The following is a 21141-nucleotide window of genomic DNA, read 5'->3' as shown; positions in this document are numbered from 1 at the left end:
AGTGAAGTGTATATCCACACTTTGGAGATGGGCAATCGGGGCCCTGACAAAAGTACTGATTTCCCCTGGGTGACACAAAACCAGAAACAGACCTGGAAACATGGACCCAGTTTCCGGGTATGCAGCCTGCTGCTCAGAACACAAGCCCACCCCAGCTCTCCAATTTACACTATGAAGTTTATGACATGGCATTACCCAGGCACTTTGGGGTGTCAATTTCCTTTACAATTTTATAAAATATCATTTGGAAGGACGAAGAAATTTATGCTTGTGCACTAAGAGCTCTCCTGCCTGCCCACCCTCTTGGGATAAGAGTTGGTTTCACCTGAACAGAGTTGCAAATAGGAGGCACACTCGCAATGCTGTGAAAGCCATGGGGTTTGTTTTTAATTTAAAGAACTGCTCTGATTTGGCTACACATTTTAAGCAGGCACTGTACAATACAAATCCACTGAATTCACTCAGACAGGAACAAGTTATGCCATCCTAATACTGTCTAGAAACCAGATGTATAGTTACTGTTTCCTTTTTCTTTCCTTATTTTTTTTTTCCTCTTGCTGCACAAAATTAGTTCCTCGGATACTGAGATTCTAGAGGCTCATTGTCTTGCAAAATATTCAGGTGCCTCACGATGATCTACGATAATAAACCTCCAGTGCTATGGCAAAACACAGATAAAAATGTAAAAAAATATATATGTATGTATACATAAAATGAAATATAGATGCGGTATGAGTGAATCACAACACAAAGAGAAGCCAGGTAGGGAGGGAGGAAGACAGCTTCCCTTCCAATCATGTGAACTGGGAAATAGAATGGATGCTCATTAAAGTAGTTTACCAGGACTCCAATTTGTTCTGTGATTAAGAGGTATCGGTTGGAGGAGATTGGTGAGGGAGATCAATATACTTGTCTTCACTCTTAATTCTTTTTTAATGTCTCTGTCTCCACAGAGCAGCTGAATCAGAGAGGTAGAGTCAATCTTTATCCACCAGGGGGCTGCACTTCAGAAAAGAAACCCCAAACCCCCAAAACAAAAAACCGAAGTTTGGGGCAACAGCAAGCAAATCAAGTTGACGCCCAGCTCCCTCTGTCCCAAATGCCCAACTTTTCCTCAAGTATTGTCATGTTCCTGGCCAACAGCTGCGACAGGGATGAGAGACAGAGGATGGAAACAGTCACGGACAAAAGCTACTCACCGATCTTAAAGTGGGATGATGGCATAAAGCACCTAACACAGTCTTTTATGCTGAAGCGGCCCATCCACGCTCTTCCTCCACACCCTCATCTTTCTCTACAATGCAAGCTAAGGGGCGTTCTTACAAAAAGCTCAGGGGTGCCATAATCTGAGGCCCACGGTAATGAGATCCACCTTCCTCTATGTCCCCCAGGTTCAACCTCTCTGGAAGTGGTTCTTAGCCAGAGGTAATTTTGCCCACCAGAGCACATATGCAATGTCAGGAGACACTTTTTATTGTCACAACTAGGGGGAGAAGAGCTACTGGTATCTAGCAGATACAGGCCGGGATTCTGCTAAACATCTTATGGTGCATGGGACAGCCTCCAACAGCAAATAATTACCCAGCTCAAAATGTGAAAGGTGCTGAGACTCACAAACCCTGGTCTTTGGTGACCTTGATGCTTCCATCCAAGTGGCCAGTGACACAACTCACTGAACTCTGCATCCTTGATCCAGAATTACTTTAACAATCTGAAATGTAGAATTCTTCCTCCTCCACAATGTGTATGCTGCATAGAGCTAAGTGTAAGGTCATTCTCACTGTCACATCTTCTCAAAACAAGTTGGAAGTGGTCAATTTAAGGGACTGAAAGGGGCTAGGAGGGTGGAGAGGATTTGATTTGTTGTTGCTGTTATTGTTATAACACTTCTGTACCTCTAAGTTTTCATCTGTATGACAGAGGCTGTCATGTGTTCATTAAAACCTGTTCCCTACACTTCCTGGACACACAGACTATATTTCCCAGGATCCTTTGCTGTTGAATGGCCATGTGACTGAGTACCAGCCAATGGAATATGAGAGGAAGTAATAGAAGCATTTCTAGGCCTGGCTTAGAAAACATTATCACATGATCCTTTACTCCCTCTCTTTCCCTGACTCCTGGCCATATGCTGAGGTTCCAGCAAAAGAATCCAAGGCTGAAATGAATGGTGGTTCCACCAGATAGAAGGAACCTTCGTCCCTGAAGGACCATATTGAAGACCACTTGGTAACTAGCAACACTTGCATTGAACTTTATGTGAATAAGAAATAAAATAAGCCACTAAGAGTTGGGCATTGTTACAGCATCTAGCATTACTTACTCTAAAGTAATATAACATACATATATTACTCTAACAATTATAATTATAGGAGCACCTGGGTGGCTCAGTTGAGTAAGTGTCCAACTCTTGATTTCAGCTCAGGTCATGATCTCAGGGTCCATGAGATCGAGTTCACATCAGGATCTGTGCTGGGCATGGAGCCTGCTTAGGATTCTCTCCTTCCCTCTCTCTCTCCTCTCTTCCCACTCTCTCTCTAAAATAGTAATAATAATAATAATGATAATAATTAACAATAAGTCAAATATAAATAATTAAAAGCTAGTTTTCCAATGTCTGTGGGAAGTATACTGCTGTCAAGTTCCTGTTTGGGGCTTTCAAAAATGCCATAGAAATTTCTTTTTCTAATGTAAACTGACACCTATCACTTTCTATCTTAAAGCACTTCAGTGGCTTCCTGTTGCACTTAGTATAATATTTAAAACTTCTTATCATGATTCACATTGCCCTTCACAATTGCAAAAGAATATAATGCTTGAGGTAGAATAACAAGTGTGTGTTGTTGAAAGGATGAGCTTTGCCTCCCACTGCAGGTACGAAGAGTTCAGATATCCCTTTCTACATGGCTAGCAGCTAAAGAGTAGGCTCAGACAATATAACATTCCAACTCAAGATTTTAAATCTTAAGGAAGTAAAATAAAGACACAGAAATAGTTGAGAAATCACTCAGAGTGACCTTGAGAATGGGACTGCATTAGCACCAAGCGTCTAACACACTGGTGACAGCAGCATGCAGTACCAAGACTATTCCAGAAGAACTTCGTCTCTATTGCCCTGCTGCCTAGCTACATTTAGGTCTTGCCTATTTCAGAACCTGAACTTGCTATTAAGCTTCCTATTGATTCCGGAGCAATTATAAATTTCTTTTTTGCTTTAGTTAACCGATTTTAAAATGGATTGCTTGTAAGCGAAACCCTTGAGTGATAGAACATTTGCCTTTACCCCAGGAATGCAAGCTCCATGAAGGCAGGAATTGTATCTGTTTTGTTCAGTGTAATATCTCCACCCTGCTCTCTAGTATCTAGCATATCATAGAAGCTGATTAAATATTTTTTGAATGAATGAATGAAGATAGCAGAACATCAGGTAAAATTTACACATCAGCATCAGTTCCATCCTTCCACTTCAAAATCAAGATTTAATAAAGTGGGAGGTCAGGAGTATAAGGAAGATAGGGTTGAAGTGGAGGGAAACGATACCTGAGTATGAGAGAAAGGTACCGGGGGAAGGTTGTGTTGCTTAAAAATTATGTAGAAAATGGAAAGCCAACTTTAACTCTATCGCCTCCTGCTGGACAGTAAGAGTAGTGCATTAATTACAGCTTTCACTTAACTGTGGCAATTCAGTTTTCCAGCAGGGGACCGCTTCCCAAAATGTGAAAGCTTATTAACATAGACTCGGGTTCCCATCCTGAAAAATGGTTCCACCTTTCTAACTCAACATCCTGACTCCAACTGCTTTACCTACTTGGCTGATTGGGTTTGAGAATCTGACAAAATAATGTATTTTATAATGCTTTATATATTAATTGAGCATTATATGAATGCATGGAAAGATCATTTTGTGCACAAGACACCTTAAGAATAGCAACAAAAGTTTCAAAGGAACTCGTCTATTTCTCAAGAAAGCCACATGTCTTTCTAGAAGGTAGGCTGGATTTGCACAGGTAGAAATTAACTATTCTTAGAACTGTTATCCAAGAGTGGACATACACTGTTTCAAGGAGATATCGCTAAGGAATGAAGGTTTGTGAAGAATTGATGAGGGAAGAAATCCAGATTTAAAGAAGTGAGTTTTAAATGGACATTTTTGTGGAACTCTCAGAGAGGGTTGGCATATACTTGGTACAATCTGATATGGTGGCGCTGACTTCAGATTTTCTGGAGGACTTCATGTTCTCTCATACTCATTCAGGAGCATGCTCCTGAATCTTCTCATGAGGCGTAATGATCACCACAGACAGAAGCTGCTTCTGATTTAAAATTCTCATGGAACAGAAGCACTGTAACTAGGTAGCAAATGCTTGTGATTCCTGCTGCAGAAAGGTAGAGGAAGCACCTGGGATGCCACCACTTGGGGACAGAGCAAGAGGCCACTCTATACTGTGTAATTTCAGTCTCCAGGAGAATCCTGAAGCTGTCATTGCACATATGAGCACACAAATTCTCCATCTGATGGCTTATGCCTAAAGCTTACTTATAGGGTTTGATAAATTCTTTCAAACATGAACCTAAATTCTAACTCCTTTCAAAATGCAAAAGCCCCAAGGGTCAAAAATATTTTTGCACAGGGTGATATAAAAGAAAAGACAGGAGGATGACTTTAGGAAATCTGGCTTTTAATTCTGTTTCTGCCACCAGACTAACTATGTCAAGAATTATAACCATCCTGGAAATCATTTTCCTCATTTATCAAATGACAGTGTTGGAATAGAACGGGTGAATTTCAGAAGCATTCTAGCAGTATTCTTTCCCTAAGTCAACCTTTAATTCTTCATTAATGTTCAGTAGATAAAAATGCTTAAGAATGGAAGCAAAGCTCTGCTTGGAGCACAGGGTAGAGATTGGGAGCCAGGAAAAGGCTCTATGTAGATCAACTGTGGGAAGCAGTGGACAAGCTAAGTTCTGCACTGAACTCCACAAAGCTCTAAAACTGAAAACTTGTTTTTTTTTTTTAATTTTAATTGAAGCATAGTTGACACACCGTGTTATATTAGTTTCAGGTGTACAACATGAAGAGTCAACATTTATATACATTACCAAATACCCACCATGATAAGTATAGTTACCATCTGCCACCATACAAAGCTATTACAATATTATTGACTATATGAACTTGTTTGCAGAGTAAGAAAGGTCTGAAGGACAATGGGATAGAGTGCAGAGAAGAGCAAAAGAGAACCAAGGACAAGTCTGGGAAGGCCAGCTTTGTCTAGTTCATAACTGCATCTAATGCGGGTTCTGGCTGCCACTTAAGTAAATGGTGGTTTGGAACCCTGAAAAGGGACAGATGATGGCCCGTTAGCAAAGATATAGCAGAAGAGCATCCCGCTAACCACCTGTGGCTGGCTGGGCAATCTGATAAGAGATATCTATGACATTTTCAGAGACCTGTGAGTCTCTGTGTGTAATGTAATGCCCACCTCAGCCTAACCTTCTGAACTAGCAGCAGATGCCCACTGGCTGCAGATCGGTGGCTCAGCCAGAGACTTCATCCCTCACACTCTGCAGATAGAGTGGTGAGGAGGGGAGGGGGCAAAGCAGGAAGAACCAAGTTGGATGCAAAGAGCCAGACACACTGCCTCTTGCCATAGTCCCTACATAAACCCTTCTCAAGGAAGCATCTCTCCCTCCAAAAGATGAGCATACTTATCAAACCATCGATAAAGGGGAAAAAGAAGAAAGAAAATAAGAAAGGAAAATCTCCCTTCCCGAAATGTGCGTTAAATTTGGGGACCCGGATTTAAAACCGTATCACTGGACTAAGTTCAAATCTAGCCAAACATGATGTTTCCATTCAAAAGTTTCAACCTGCTGGAGAAAGAAGTTCTTACTTCAGAAACTCAAATGCACTGATTAAAAGTGAGTGCCACAAACACACACTCCAATATCATCAAGAGAGAGTCAGAACCCGCACCAGAGTTAACAGGAAACTCGGTGGAGGAGAGTCAGAGTCACCACTGAAACAAAAGCCCTGGCTCTGAATGCCAGCTCAGCAGGCAGCACTCGCCTTTTCAATGGGACTCGTTCTTTGATGTGTGTTTTTTCACGGCAACTTTCATGTGGTGATGGAAGGAGCTAAGAGCAAGGTGGTAGCATTATGTGAAGACCAATGCTTTCAAATGCCCTTTGCCCTTCAACAGCACCAGGCAGACAAAGAAGAACCACATAGCCCGGAGAAGCCTACCTGTTTTTTAAAGAATATCTGTGCTAGCAGAATCTAAAAGGGTGAGAAGGAGCACGCTCTTCAATGGCAGAAAAAAATCTGGTGGGGTCACTTAGAGAGATGGATTTGGCTTAAAATAGGAGTTCACTTGCAGCTTCACTTGGATCATAACCCAAATTAAAATTATTTGTGTCCAATTAGCTTAAAATAAAATATCCCGGTGTGTGGCAAGTCTTTCACACGTTTATTTTCAGTAGCGGAAGAATGGAGCAGCAGTAGAAGCAACAGGACGCGGAGCCTTGGGAAACTACACAGGTGTGTCTTATTTTACATAATACATGCATTCCTGGGAAAGCTAGGTAGAAATGGAACAATATTTTTATACATAAGGTGCATGCTATTTTAAAAGCATGTCACTGAAGACTCTGGGTTTTGACAGATAAACACAGCTTTTCATATTTTGGGTTTGTCTAGTGAGGTTGATTTACTCCAAAGATCTGGGCCCAGCAGCAAGCTCCTACAGGGCACCTTTAACAGTACTTCCGGGTCAGCTTACCCAAAAGGCCAAATGAGGAAGGAGCCAGAAATGCATGTAACATCATTAGGTAGGAATAGCCAACTAGGAACTCTAAGCTGCTCCATGGACCCACGTACTACAGAACATTTTCCAGAACTGGGATGGGGGCCAACTGTTCTCAGAAATGGTGAGAGAGGGAGGGGTGCTGTGTCCATACAGCAGCTGGGATGCTATTCGGAGTCATATCTGCACATAGCCCAGGGTTTCACTGAAAGCCAAGTGTTCAGAGGGTGATGGTCAAATGTGGTTACCCTGGCTGGCATGAGGGAATCACAGACAGAGCAAAGAGCTTCTCACACCTTCAGGGGGCCCCAAAGCTGGAAACCACCTGTTCACAGCTTGACTGAGTAGAAGATGACCAAGTAGGCAGAAGAGATGAGGAAAAAGAAGAGGGGAAGAACACGAAAGGGAGAGATAAAGAAGCAGGGCTCTTCACTATATAATGATAAAGCCTAAAGGAAAGCATGACAAAATTCATGATTTTTTAAAGGATTGATTGTATATGAAATCATTAACAAAGTTCATGTTCAGGATGTTACTATTAAGTGTCTGGTCACATACCCCATACTACATACACCCCATCCCCTGAAGCTTAATGAATAGAATTTCAGAACAAATAAAAGGAAATACTACTTTTTACAGAAAGCAGCAAACTGAGCCACCAAGAGGTGGCTAACTGAAAGTTGAAAAATATGTTTTTAATATTTCTCCATTTTTTTGTAATTTCCATCAAGCCCTTCCGATATCAGGGTCTTAAAAGACTCTCAGCACACCTCCCTTCCTCTGGTGACAATAGCCTTGTTGTCTCTAAGGCCCTATGATGGCATCCATCACACTATATTACAGTTGTTTTTACAGTTCTCCCCATAGAGCACTAAATCTGGTTCCGGCCCACCCTCCAGGCCGACTGGATGTTCTGACTGGATGTGCCCCACTCTGTCATGCCCTCCAGTCTGGACACCATTTGCTTTTCATCTCCCTTCAGCCTCTAGTCAAAACCGAGGAGCCCACAGCCCAGCTTTCACCTGCCCAAGGACACCCACCCTGACTCCCTCCTTCACAAATTGCCCTCTCCTATAATTCTTCAGCACCCAGAATTTATTCTCACCTAGCACCCAACAAGAGAAATTGCAACTACCTGTTGAACTGTCGGCCCACAGCCAGCCTGTGAGCCCTGTGAGGGCAGGGAGTGGGCCTTTGTCTATGTAGTCCTAGCACCTGTCACAGTGCCAGGCAGATGCTCACTCACCGTTGCTCAAAACACGCTGCCACAGAGGAGCCGGCAGGTGCACCTCGCCACCATGCAATCCCTCTGTGGCCCTGTGGTAGGCACTGTCTGTCCCAAGCCAGCATGCTTTAAGGTCCAAAAGCATTACGTCCAGCAGTAGGACAGGCTTTTTCATCTTCTTTGTACATGTTCTCCAGGCTGTACCCTGAAGAAGGTAGCCCTGTTATAGGAAACTAGCCACTGCCTACATAAATGAAATGTTGGCATAAATGAAATGTTCTATTGAGTAATGTTACACAAAACTGGAGAGAGAGTTTCTTGGGGTTTGCATAAGGATAACTGGGGAGAGCTTCATTTTATGTTGAGTACATATATGTGAAATACTTAGTGTGTTATTTGGCTTTTCTGAGAAGCAGATGCAAAAATGGGATTAAATGTGGGAGAAGTTTAGTAGAGGAGATGCCTACAGGGGCAGAAGGAGAGGGAGTTGGAGAAGGCAGGGAGAGCCTTCAGACCCGAGTGTAGGTCTGACCTTATGAAGGGGAACAAATGAAGCCTGGGTAGAAAGTTCCCACTGCAGGGCAGTTCCAAGTATAGCTCAGTCAGGCCAACAGGGAGTCTGTCTGTCTTGCTCCTTCTACCCTTCCTTTCTTCCCTCCCTCTCTCTGTCTCTTACTTGGAATCTGCATTTAGAATTTTAGATTGTTTATGACCTCAGGGAAAGGGCATTGCTATTACTAAGCCATTATGAAGTACAGAAACACCCTGTTTCACAAGTCATCACAAAGAGTATAAATGCCCCATTCTACCATAAGCCTCAATCTTGAATCTTAACAGGAACTCACAGAAGGTTGACTGAACGACTAACATGTATTGAGTGATTATAGACACCTTGTTCTCTCCTAAGCCCTGTGAGAATTAACTCATTCAGTCCTCACAATAATCCTACCAGGTAAGTATTAAGTTCTCTCCATTTAAAGATGAATAAATTGAAGCACAGGCTGTTTAGTTACTTATTCATCATCATGAAACTAGTAAGTGGCAGAAGAAAATTGAAAAGTAGCCCATGCTCGCTACAACTACATATAATAGTAACCTAGGAAACCTAGCCAGACATGCTGTGTGTTGCAGAGGGAGCTGTGCACCAAAATGTCCTCCTTCCTGTTCTCCTTCCACACTTCAGAGCTCTTACTGAGATATGGTTTTCTCAGCCACCCTGCCCCTCGCATGGCTTTATGGGTAGTATCTGTCAATTCTCTAGGCTGAGAAGTGATGTGTGCCACTCTGGACCACCACCTTTAAGAGGGTACAGGCTCCCCATGTGCCTTTTCTTCTTTTCTAGACTAGAACCCTTATGACTTTGTGGCCTTGGAAACTACATGTTGCCAAGAGCAGAGTTACCATTAGCTGAGGTCTTTGAATGATTTTGTGAAACAACATCCTGCTATTGACTACGAACCAACTTGGACTTTTGACCTTACTGTGTGCTTAAGTCATTATTATAATGACTTAATTAGGGAATCTGAGTGTGATGGCAGTTATCCTTCCCTGCCTAAGAAGATGGGGAGTTATCTCTCTGGAGGGGCATGACGTAATTGGCTTAAAGTCACAGAGACAGTGACAACAGAGGGAGGAATCAAATGCTGCCCAGGCGGTCAGTGAGAAGAAGAGAGCCAAGAGGGAAGGAAGCCTCAGAAACCTTGGCAGAGGCCCCCTCACTCTGGCTGTGGTCTCTTGGGAGCTACTTCAGCAGGTGGGACCCAGAAGTCCTACTGTCAAAAGACTCGGAGTCAAGTGCTGATGCTTAGGATGGGTCCATCCAAACTGAAGCAGGACCTGGGTGCCACTGAAGCATGTAAGGCTTGGGAAGTTGGCATAAAATAGGCAGGCACCACAAGCCACTGTTTGGCAGGACAGATTGTCAAGGTGTCCTGGAAGGCTTGGGAAGTTGGCATAAAATAGGCAGGCACCACAAGCCACTGTTTGGCAGGACAGATTGTCAAGGCCCTTCTAAGTGGGAGAGTCCTCTACCCCAGAGAAGTGAGAGAAAAACAAGATCCAAAGAAAAGCCTGTATAGACTGGGCCTTTTCGGTTGGCATGAAGAAAAGGGCCACAGTTGATGATATGCAGCGATTCACCAGTGCACTTTAGGGTCCCCAAACTCACTTCAAACCCATACAGAGAAGCAATCAGGAAAAAAATGTAGATATTCTTTCTCCGTTCGATGACCATCATCTGGCTAAAGGGTACTAAAATGCGGAAGGCCCTCACATTACCTGAAGGTAGTCAATGCCTTGTGGATAACAAATCTTTAAAATCCTGGGCACCTCTGAACATAAGTCTCCCTCAGGCTTCTATGCCTTTTATCCCCATCTATCATCCATGGCCCCAAGGAGACTCCCTGAAGCATGCAGAATGATCTTTAAGCGCTTGGAAATGACAAGGCCTTTCTGCGCTAAGGGCTCAGGGGTCTAAACCTGTCCCTATCATGGCTCCTATTCCAACACAGCAACTACAGGGTAGGGTAAGGAGGATATAATACATTTGTTTTTTGTTTTTTTTTTCAGGGGACAAAGGGTGCTAACTATCCAAAAGTACACTGCCTACTCAGGGTACATTGTGCATTCCAAAAACATATAAGTGCTCTTCTGCCTTCATGAAGAAGGTAAAAGCAAGAAAGTGGATTAAATGGACAAACAACAGCCTACTTCAGATTTGGATATTACATTGTCTTCAGTGAAGTGTTTCTAATGTTCTTGAAGCTTGCAAATAATGAAAAGGGTATCCCGCCCATTGAAATCCAAGTAAATATGCTGTAATTGGTTTAGAGTGCCTTTAATACTAGTGTTCTCATGTTTTAAAACTCTTTTTTTCCAAGTTTCAATAACATGTTCTTGAAAGATACACTCTCTAAGTAATTCTTTGTCCTCAGGAAGACACTCAAATCACTTTTCTAAACTGATGGTCTGGCATCCTTCCAGAACTGATTTAGAAGTTATGGCTCACACCCCATGTCTGAGTCTTCTAACCTTGGCACATTCCTAAGTCCCATGAATAGGGTTGGCAGTTGGGAAGGAGGGCTATAAAAAGAGAGAGAGCTGCATGCATCTAGCTCTGTTTAGCAAATTTTGCTTTCATGAAAATCCTAGACAGTCAAGAAGACATTGCCAAGATACCTACAAGATCTCAGAAACCTGTTGGACCATTCCATATGCCATATCACACTAAAAATAATTTAAATTTCTATAGGAGCTTTGTAGTTTGCAAACACTTTTATATTCATTATCTCATTTGATCAATATAATAACCATGGAAAGTGGGCAGAGCAAATATTATTAACCCTATCTGATAGATAAAGATACTGAGGCCCAGGGGGACTTATGTTCAAGGTCACTCAGCTGCTTTGGGCTCAGCTGAGAAAGAAATTCAGTCTACAGGCAGTGAGTTTGGTTCTCTTTCCACTACACCACTCCGCCTCCTCAGAAGCCAGTCTGAATTCTGAGGTTTCAGAAGCAGTTTCCAATCTGCTTCTGATGACGGCCAGACTGCTCATAGCACTGTCATACCAGGCCAAAGAGGAGAGATCACAGTTACTGTGAGGAAGGCCACTTCCACGCAGAAGTCAGATAGGCATTGGTGGAGGTATCAAGACAGGAAAAAGCTCCTTTATTACAGCATCTTAAAACTTCAGCACAAGTGCTCATCATTTTCACGAATGTGTAATTTCTCTCAGAGCTCTTTGGAATTAGGGGTTTGCTTTGCCTACTGTGAGAAAGGCATCCACCAAGCTAAATTGGGCCCTCAGGCATGCACCCAGCTTTCACAGAAGCCAATACTGTTTAGATGGAGTCCTTCCATGCACATCTCCCAGGACAGTTTTAGACAGCCTATGAGTATACTTTATTTCCTTTAAAACAAGTAACCTAGAAAATGAAATAACACATATTAGATTAAGCTCTGTCCCATTTGGCTAATTCAGAAGTTAATGGAAGGTCTCTTTCGGTCATTGGTATTGGCAGAGACACATTTAGTGAAATTCTCGTGGGAACCTCACACAGGTACAGTAGCAGCTCTTACCCATAAATTAAGAATGGCACTTAAAGGCAGCTTTTTCCTCTGCAAGAGGGTGCCATTCAGGTTTCTCTTGACAAAGGCTCTGCTTGCCAAATTCCCCCCAAAACACAAAGAATCAGAGACATGGGGGTGGGGAAGGAAAGGAGAGAGAGAGAGGGAGACAGAGAGGGACAGAGAGAGGGAGAAGGAAAAGGAGAGGGAAGTAGAGATGAGTGAAAGGAGAAGGGGAGGAGGAGAGGGAAATCGATCTTTGAAATAGGTATAATGCAGTGGAAAGAGAAGGAACCAGATCACTAACAAGTACAATGGAGGTGCCCACCTTGCATGAGGTTTATGACAACTAACAATTACTTTGACCTCTTTGAACTGCATGCAGTGCCTACCACATGGACTGTTTATATTGGAGATTTAATACAGAACACTGATTTATAATTGTTCTGTGAAGTAAACATTGACTTTAAAAATAGTAGAAGCAACCAAAAATAAAGCTTGACTGCTTCATGACTTTAACCCCAGTCCCTGTATTGAAGCAAATATATGCAGAATCAAATCATTTCCTGAAGACACATTCTAATTGTTTCTGTGATCTTCAATTTGGTCACAGCGTTGATGAGGCTACTCCACCTGCCTGCCACTTTTCCAAGACTGAGTCCTCTTCTAATAAAGAATAAAAAATGCAATGACCTCCTCACCTCCTTCTGAAATGAACTCTGAGCCTACCCACCACACCATGATGAGAAGACCATTCATATTACAAACTGTTGAATCACTTTGTTTCATTTTTTGTACCTATATTTACAAGTGGGAGAGGTCTATAAATTTTTTTATTGTATTATATTACTACCTTTCTCTATTTTGGTATCAGAGTAACACTAGTATCATAAAATTAGGTAGTTTTTAATATTTTTCTACATTTAGTATTAATTTAAAATTAATTGGGCTTTGAAGTTCCTAGGATTTGTTTTAGTACTAATACTTTAAATACACTAATCACTTGTAATACACTAACTGTTTAAAATTGTATTTAGCTGGTTAGTTATTTAGTTTCATTTTTGGCCACTGCTTTAATTCTTTCTTTTCAATTATTCTTAAATACTTTTGGTAATTTATATTTTTCCAAAATAGTTTCATTTCATTGAGATTTTCAAACTCATTGGAACATAACTTTGCACAACTCTCTTACGATTTTTATTGTCCCTGAATCTATTTTAAAAATCCATGCTCCCATTTCTAATTTCATTTGTGGCTCCCCCCTTTATTAAAACTGACAAGGTTTTGTCAATTAATAAAATTATTTACAAAATAAATTAATAAATAATATATTATTACATTATAAATATATTATATGATAATATATTTTAATTTTTATGATAAGTATAAACATTGCATTGTTATATAAATAAAATAGTTTTTGCTAATACCTAGAGATGATTAATCACTTCTACTATTTTTAGTAGATTCTTTTACTATTATCTTCGTTACTTGTTTCCTCATAGCTTTATATTTAATTTCCAGAGGTCTTCTTTAATTCATTCGTAATTATCCTATATTTCCCCAAGGAAATGAAATATTTAATGCTATTACTTCACCTCTGAGTATAGCTTTGGCTGACTCTTACAAGTTTCAGTTTGTAGCATTCCTCATATTTATTGTTTACTGAATCATACACAATTTTATTTTTCATGTCTTCTGAGCCATAAGTTAGGTCCAATTGTCTGAAACATGGAAGTAACCTTTTAAAACACTATATGGTAGCCACATGAGAAAATAACTATAACAAATAGCATTTATTCCAACTAAGAGGAATATCTTTTTTACCATTATCTGTTACTTATTAGTACCTAGGATTTTAGTCAGGCATTTTCAGTTCTGTCTATATGTACATTGACTTATTAAGCTACTTTGATTTCCTGAGAGTTTGGGACTAAGTTCTAGAGTACAGAAGTTAAGAAACCAAGGATTTAAAAAAGAATTTTCTATGTATAATGATTTTACTAAAACTACCAATGAAAACAACAACAAAAAATGGACCAACACTTTTCACTTTTTCTTGCAATAGAGAAGGGTGAGGTTGTTGTAAATAGAGGAATGTAGAGAAGAGGAACAGAAAAACATGAAAAGTGAAATAAAGATCTTTTTCATCTGTGGGTAATTATACCCAAGTGATACAACATAGCTTCAAAATGAATTCTTAAAAAATGTTATTTCTTATATGTGTTTTTCTTTGTTAATTTCTCTCTTTTCTTTTACTTTCTTTCTTCCTTTTCCTTTCTCCACCCCTCTTTCCCTTCTTCAGTAGTACTCAGAAACCACTTTCAATGATGAGGACTGGGTTCTTTATTGGATTTGGGGTCTGATTTATGTAAAATAATCAGCTATGTACACCCACTTTGCACTCAGAATCTGCCACTATTCTAGTCATCAGTCTCCAACATTCTTTTTTTTTAAATTTTTTAAAATATTTATTTATATTCAAATGAGAGACAGAGTGTGAGTGAGGGAAGGGCAGAGAAAGAAGGAGACACAGAATCCGAAGCAGGCTCCAGGCACCGAGCTGTCACCACAGGGCCTGACGTGGGGCTCGAACTCACGAACTGCAAGATCATGACCTGAGCCAAAGTCAGACGTTCAACCGACTGCACCACCCAGACACCTCCAGAGTCTCCAACATTCTATAGATGGAGTTGAATCTCCTCTTTTTTCAGCATAAGTTCTCTGCCTTAACTTCACAGTCATAATCCAATGGGGAAGTGGGTTATCTCCCTCCCATCCCACTTGGGAATGATTATAATAAAATATCAAAAATTAATAGAAAACATTGAAACTGCTTAAAAACCTTGGAAGGAATATGAAACCATAAATTAGCAAAAGTAAATGGCTTAACTGTAATACACCAGGAGTCAAATGCCTTTTAGGCACAAAGTAACTGTTGAGGAACAGAATGCCAGCATAAGCAAAGCAGAACATTGGGTAAAAAGCAAGAAGCTGATCATATAGCTGCTTTAAACCCATGACTCTACTATTGGCTGGCACCCAGCAGGGCAGCCTTGTGGGAGAATATGGCTCTTATTTTACAAATTGAGACTATGAGATTTAGAGAGATAAAATGACTTTTCCAAAAGAGCAGTGATTTGTGTCCAGGTCTTCAGATTACAAACAGTCCTACCACATCACAGCTGCATCTGCTGCCTTTTAAGAATCTGCTCCACCAAAAAAGATCTATTTCCCACCCCCTTGTGCAGATGCACTTCAGTCTAGACCTTTGCTCTAACTGCTGCAGACTCTGGAATGTTCTCTCTCCCCACTTTGTGCCAATGTGTCTAAATTCCGTGTAAACTTCAGGGAGGAGGTCAAGCCTTTTCTCTGCCACATCCCTTTGCATATGATTTCAAACTCCTCTACACTTCCTCACTGTGGTACTGACTTTGACAATAAACTACATTTGACTTATGACTGTAAACAGCTTGAAGGTAGGTGCTGCAGAGTTCTTGTAGAGTGTGGATACAGTGCATCAGTGGCATGGTATACCACAAATCTCAGATTCTAGTTATTGAAGAGCAAGAGGGAAAGAGAAAAAAGGACATTGAAAATGAGAGAAACCAAGAAGCCAATGACTACAGTCTGTCAACTAAGCCCATATGTAGGACTGCCAAGGAAACTGTTCAGGGGCAAATATTCCAAGACACAATCTTCCCTTAAGAATGCACATCCATGGGGTGCCTGGTTGGCTCAGCGAGTAGAGCATGCAACTCCTGATTTCGGGATTGTGAGTTCAAGCCCCATGTTGGGTATAGAGATCACTTAAAAATAAACCTTTAAAGGGGTGCTTGGGTGGCTCACTCATTTTGGCTCAGGTCATGATCTCACGGTTCCTGGGGTAGAGCCTCGTGTAGGGTTCTGTGCTGACAGCACAGAGCCTGCTTCAGAGTCTTTCTCTCCCTCTCTCTCTGTCCCTCCCTTGCTTGCATGCTTTCTCTCCCTCTCAAAACAAACATTAAAAAATAAAAATAAATAAAAACTTATAAAAATGAATGCACTTCCAATAAATTACTCTCTTTAAAACTCCAATACTACCAGTTGTATCTTTATCCTACAAAAATGCATTACCTAATATCAACAAAAACTTCCCTAAATGATTATTCCCAAGTATCCAGTAGCTTCCCAAGAATTAGCTGGATATTAAGGATTTAGCCTTAAAATTTTTATTAGGATCTGAAACTTTCTTTCAGATCCTTTTTTTTTCATTGCACTCTGAATTTTCCAATTTCATGTACATATTTAATCAACATTTTCAGTAATGTTTTAGGAACTGCATCATTTTCCAATTTTCTCCTTTGGGACAATGACAGTATCTCTTGTACATAATACACAGTAGCTAACATGGGTTATTGAGGTTACTTCCTTACTTGCTAAATAAAAGAGAAAAATTTCCCTAAATTTTTAAAAATTGCAATTGCCACATAGGCATAACCAAGTACGTCCGCAATTTACACAACACTAAGAGGGCCTATCCTGTGTTTGCTCCACCAGCCAGCCCCATCATTATTCTATTGTTATATGAAACACATTTGTTTTGAGGAATTTCTGACATTTTTTTAGTTTGTATTGTTCTTCTTCCATATCTGTGCCTAGTTAGTAGGCAGGAAATCTAATTCCCTGGGAAGCATATTATCTGAAGCTTACAATCTGTATATGCCACAATATTTAATTTTTTTCTAAATTTCCCCTCATCCTCTTTGTCGATACCTATTTTTAAAAGTCATTATTGCCTTCCAGCTGTCCAAATTTTCTTCTCATTTTTCTCTTAAAAACTGACTTAAAGCAGGAGGTCAATATCTCAGCCATCATTAATTTCACACCCTCCTCTTCTCATTTATTCACTGGTCTTTTTTCTCTTGAGGATCACTTTTTTTCCTTGATACATTTATAAAAGACCTCCTTACTCCATCCAACGTCTCTTACTAGCAATATCTCATTTCCCACTTTTGCTCTCCTTATCCTTCTTTGCTAACTTTAAGTTGTTCTGTCTATTTTCATATAGTTCTTGCCTTCGCCACTCCCAGGGCAATTGTCCTGTTATATACGAATCTTGAGCAGCCATTGGTGATGACAAACTGTATTTTAACTAGAATTCTGGAAGCAGGGTGCCTGCAGCCCTGTGCTCTGTTCAGTTCTCTCACTGCTACAGGCAACAGAGGTCTGTTTTGCGCTTAGACTACATTGTCTTAGGCTACTTCACACCTATCTACAATTATGAATGCTAATAATCTCATTGTATCATACATACTAGATTTCCTCCCAATGTGTTTTTCAACTAGGAATAGTACCTTGTAGTGCTGTTATCAATGATCACATTTCTAAAGAGGCAGTGGAGAGAATGGAAATGATTTACTCTATAAGGGTGAGGTCATTTGCATACTGCTAAGTGATTTGCATGCTGGCACATCCTGGAACTGTGTTTCACAGGCTTCCCCACATTTCTCCTTTCATAACAATGTGTAGCTTATTTTCCTCACTAAAAACTGTCCTTTATTTTCCTCTCTCATGCCATTCTCTCCCACTAGAGAGTAATACACACTAACACAAGCATGACATTGCAAGGTACTCTCTATCTTCTGAGCTAATGTTCTCTTTGGCATAATTCATCATTCATTGCCTCTGATGTTTCAGGGCTGGTGACAATGGTGACTCCCCTAATATCTGAATGAAGTCCTTCATAAATATTTTGCCAAGTGATTGATATCTCATCTAGTTATTTTTTTCTCACACCTCTCCCCCTCCATATATAACAGATGGGATTCCATCATCAGAAGCAGATGTTGTGGAAAGAGTATCAGGAGCCTAGAAGCCTTGTTGTAGCCCCCACTCTTCCATTAACTACCTCTGCGATCTCCACGAGTCACTTAACCTCTCTGGGCCTCCATTTCTATGTCTGTAAATTGAAGTTGAAAATGTCTTCTTCAGGGGCGCCTGGGTGGCGCAGTCTGTTAAGCGTCCGACTTCAGCCAGGTCACGATCTCGCGGTCCGTGAGTTCGAGCCCCGCGTCGGGCTCTGGGCTGATGGCTCAGAGCCTGGAGCCTGTTTCTGATTCTGTGTCTCCCTCTCTCTCTGCCCCTCCCCCGTTCATGCTCTGTCTCTCTCTGTCCCAAAAATAAATAAACGTTGAAAAAAAAAATTAAAAAAAAAAAAAAAAAAAGAAAATGTCTTCTTCAGAGGTTTACCAAGGTGATCAGAAAAGACAGAGATACAAAAGAGCTTCCTAATAGAAACGAGTTGGATACTGGGATCCTTGATACCTCAGCTAAATCAGGTTAACTTTTCAAAATCAGATGAAATCTAGACTATTTTCTGTTTCACCCATCCCCCTTATTAGCTTTTCATAATAATAAACAAACACACTTCTAGGAAGGCCAGTTACATTTTGAGAAATTACTAATGGTGAACTGTCAGACATAGAACACAAGGATAATTTTAACCACTCCCACCTCCCTCCCCATCCATGTATCATTAGCAACCACATTTTCCACCTTTGTTTATATAACTTAGGAGGGACCCTGCAGGGAGAGGCAAGGCTCCTCTCTGGTTTTTGACTGAGCCTCATTCATTGAAGTAAGGTGTCAGGGCTGCCTGTGGATCTGGAAAGCATTTTGGAAGTAAGAAGCAGACAAATGTAAATCTTTTAAACCCCTATGATAAGCAAACTCTCCTCAGTTCAACATATAAATATAAACATTAAATCAAATCAGATGCTTATACATTTTTTAAACCCATCATAAAACATTTTGTTTTGACAGCTTGGTAATGTAAAGTAAAAACACCGACAGCCAAAAGAATCAGCATCTTTGCCTGCCTACTACCTGAAAGTCTTTCCTGTATATAAATAGAATAAAGAAAAAAAAAGAAAGAAAAGAAAAAAAAGTATGTTTATGTAAAGGGAAACACTGATTTACTAGAACTGATTGCTTCATAGTCTAATTACTTTTCAACTGGCTGTTCCAAATTAAGATGTCATTGATGGCTTTTGGTGATATATTTCATTTTAAGCAAATTTATTCTATAATAGAGTACATCATAATGGAAAGCAGAGTTCCTACTCTTCCCTCCTCTTTGTAGCCTGATATCTTGACAAGTAAATTAAATTTAGCAGTTAAAATGCTTCCATTAGTAATTTTATTAAGTTAATTAAAGAATCTCTCTTTCTGAATTTTAACTACCTTCCTTTCAGAACAATGTTGATTTCTTTTTTCTTTTTTTTTTTTTTTAATTTCATGTATTTGGGGACTGTGATATATTCTAGGGCCAGTCAACAAGTCTATCAGTATTACACTTCTGTGGGCCAGATTCTAACAACAAAAAATCAAGTAAAAAGAAAAAAAAAGAGCTCAAAAGTCTCTGAGACTATTTCATATTGCAGAAGAACTAGGGTTTTAGTATCTTTTTAAAAAGGAAGAAGAGGAGGAGGGTAAAAAAAAAAGGAAAAGGAAAATACATTTTGGTGGCTACCTATTTTCTAGGGAAAAGCAGAACGACTTCTCCATGCATATAGGGTAAATCACAAATGCTTCAGGTATAGTTCAGTTTATAGATGGAAAGAGAAGAACTACATCTCTTTTCTTCCTATTCAGAAAGTGTACAAGCAACACAGGTATACAACTGTACACGTTGGTAAAGCACATGTTAAATGAAATTTTGGGCCCTCTCAAGGATAGGGCGTTTTATTTTTTTAAGATATATCTATTTTTTTAATGTTTATTTTTGAGAGACGGCAAGTGGGGGAGGGGCAGAGAGCCAGGGACAGAAGATCCAAAGCAGGCTCCGCGCTAACAACAGCGAGCCCAATGTGGGGCTTGAACTCAGAACTGCCAGCTCATGACCTGAGCTGAAGTCGGATGCTCAACCGACTGAACCACCCAGGTGCCTCCAAGGATGGGGCACTTTAAAAGAAGTCAAATATTTCTAAGAGATTCAAGGCAAAAGAGCTGTCTTGTTGACATTACCTGTTTCTTGTGGTTGGTGCGCCTCACCGAGGACTTACAAAAATGATTTTTAGAACTAGAAAGGAGCATAGAGAAAAATTTTTTATCTGATCCTTCCATGTTGAAGATGAGGAAACTGAGGACACCACCCTGAGAGCAGTAACAACTATAACTGGCTGATAGTTATTGAACTCCTCACTGTGAAGCTTCACATACATTATGCCATTAAAAAGCCCAACGAGGGAGATTCTTTTAATGCCCAGCATTATAGATATGGGAAACAATGCCTAATGAATATCAAGTAACTTGTGCAAAATCTGTATGACTCCAAAGTCCTGTCCTGTTCACAACTAGTGCACAGCATTACCTCGGATGACTGACTTGGGTTCAGTCACCTAGTTACTGAACTAGTTCCACCAGTGCTAAAGCTGACACCTTCTTCTAACATTTGCTCTTTACAGACTTGGCCACATGAAGAAAACTGGAAACCTGGTACTTACGCTGAGGCTTGGGCACTGAGAAGACACTAGTATTTATTTTAAAAGAAATCTCATTGCCAAGGTGCCCAGTTGAATATTTGCTTTCTGAGTGAAATAAAGGCTGCAGCCATGTGTTCAGACCCAAAGTGACATTTTATTTAAAATTGGGGGATACCACCCTTTATTCATTCACTGAGGAGAATGGAGATCCAAGAATGCAGTGCACAGCAATTACTATTAACATTTCATACGTTCTCTCATTTTCTAATACCCTGAGCCTATCAAATAGCACACTCTGGGAGCTCACATACTCACTGTTCAATCTCCATTATTCCTTTCAAAAATCATTTCCACCACCTCCTCAAATCCTCATGTTACATTCTTGTTCGGTAGAGTCTTTCACATGCCCACCTCAGGTACCCTCCCACCCATCTCCTGCCCTTTGGTTTTGGGGGACTGAATGTCCTTTCTTCCAACATCAAGATAAACAAGGTTTCAGAGCTTTATTGCCCTATGCCCCTGATTTGCTACCTTGTCATCCTGGAGATGGGTTTTCAAGATGTGCTTTCAAGATGAAGC

The 21141-nt window shown here is 40.4% G+C and overlaps 2 long non-coding RNA genes across 4 annotated transcripts in view; one reads left to right on the top strand and one right to left on the bottom strand.

Moving 5' to 3' along the window:
* The window catches only part of LOC109498181, a 499178-nt gene that overhangs the window by 203652 nt on the left and 274385 nt on the right, over positions 1–21141 (bottom strand). The gene's annotated exons all lie outside the window — the stretch shown is intronic.
* Positions 8825–20702, top strand: LOC109498182. 2 transcript variants are annotated; one of them, XR_002154849.3, is made up of 3 exons: positions 8825–8983; positions 12711–12866; positions 18902–19370. It is a non-coding gene; the product is annotated as an uncharacterized LOC109498182 (long non-coding RNA). The 2 variants fall into 2 exon arrangements; XR_002154848.3 differs by lacking the exon at positions 18902–19370 and adding an exon at positions 20545–20702 and having other exon boundaries at positions 8827–8983.

Source organism: Felis catus, chromosome A3, assembly GCF_018350175.1.
Source record: "Felis catus isolate Fca126 chromosome A3, F.catus_Fca126_mat1.0, whole genome shotgun sequence".
NCBI lineage: Eukaryota > Metazoa > Chordata > Mammalia > Carnivora > Felidae > Felis > Felis catus.
Note: the sequence above shows the minus strand (reverse complement) of the source record. Positions and strands in the feature narration are given on the sequence as shown.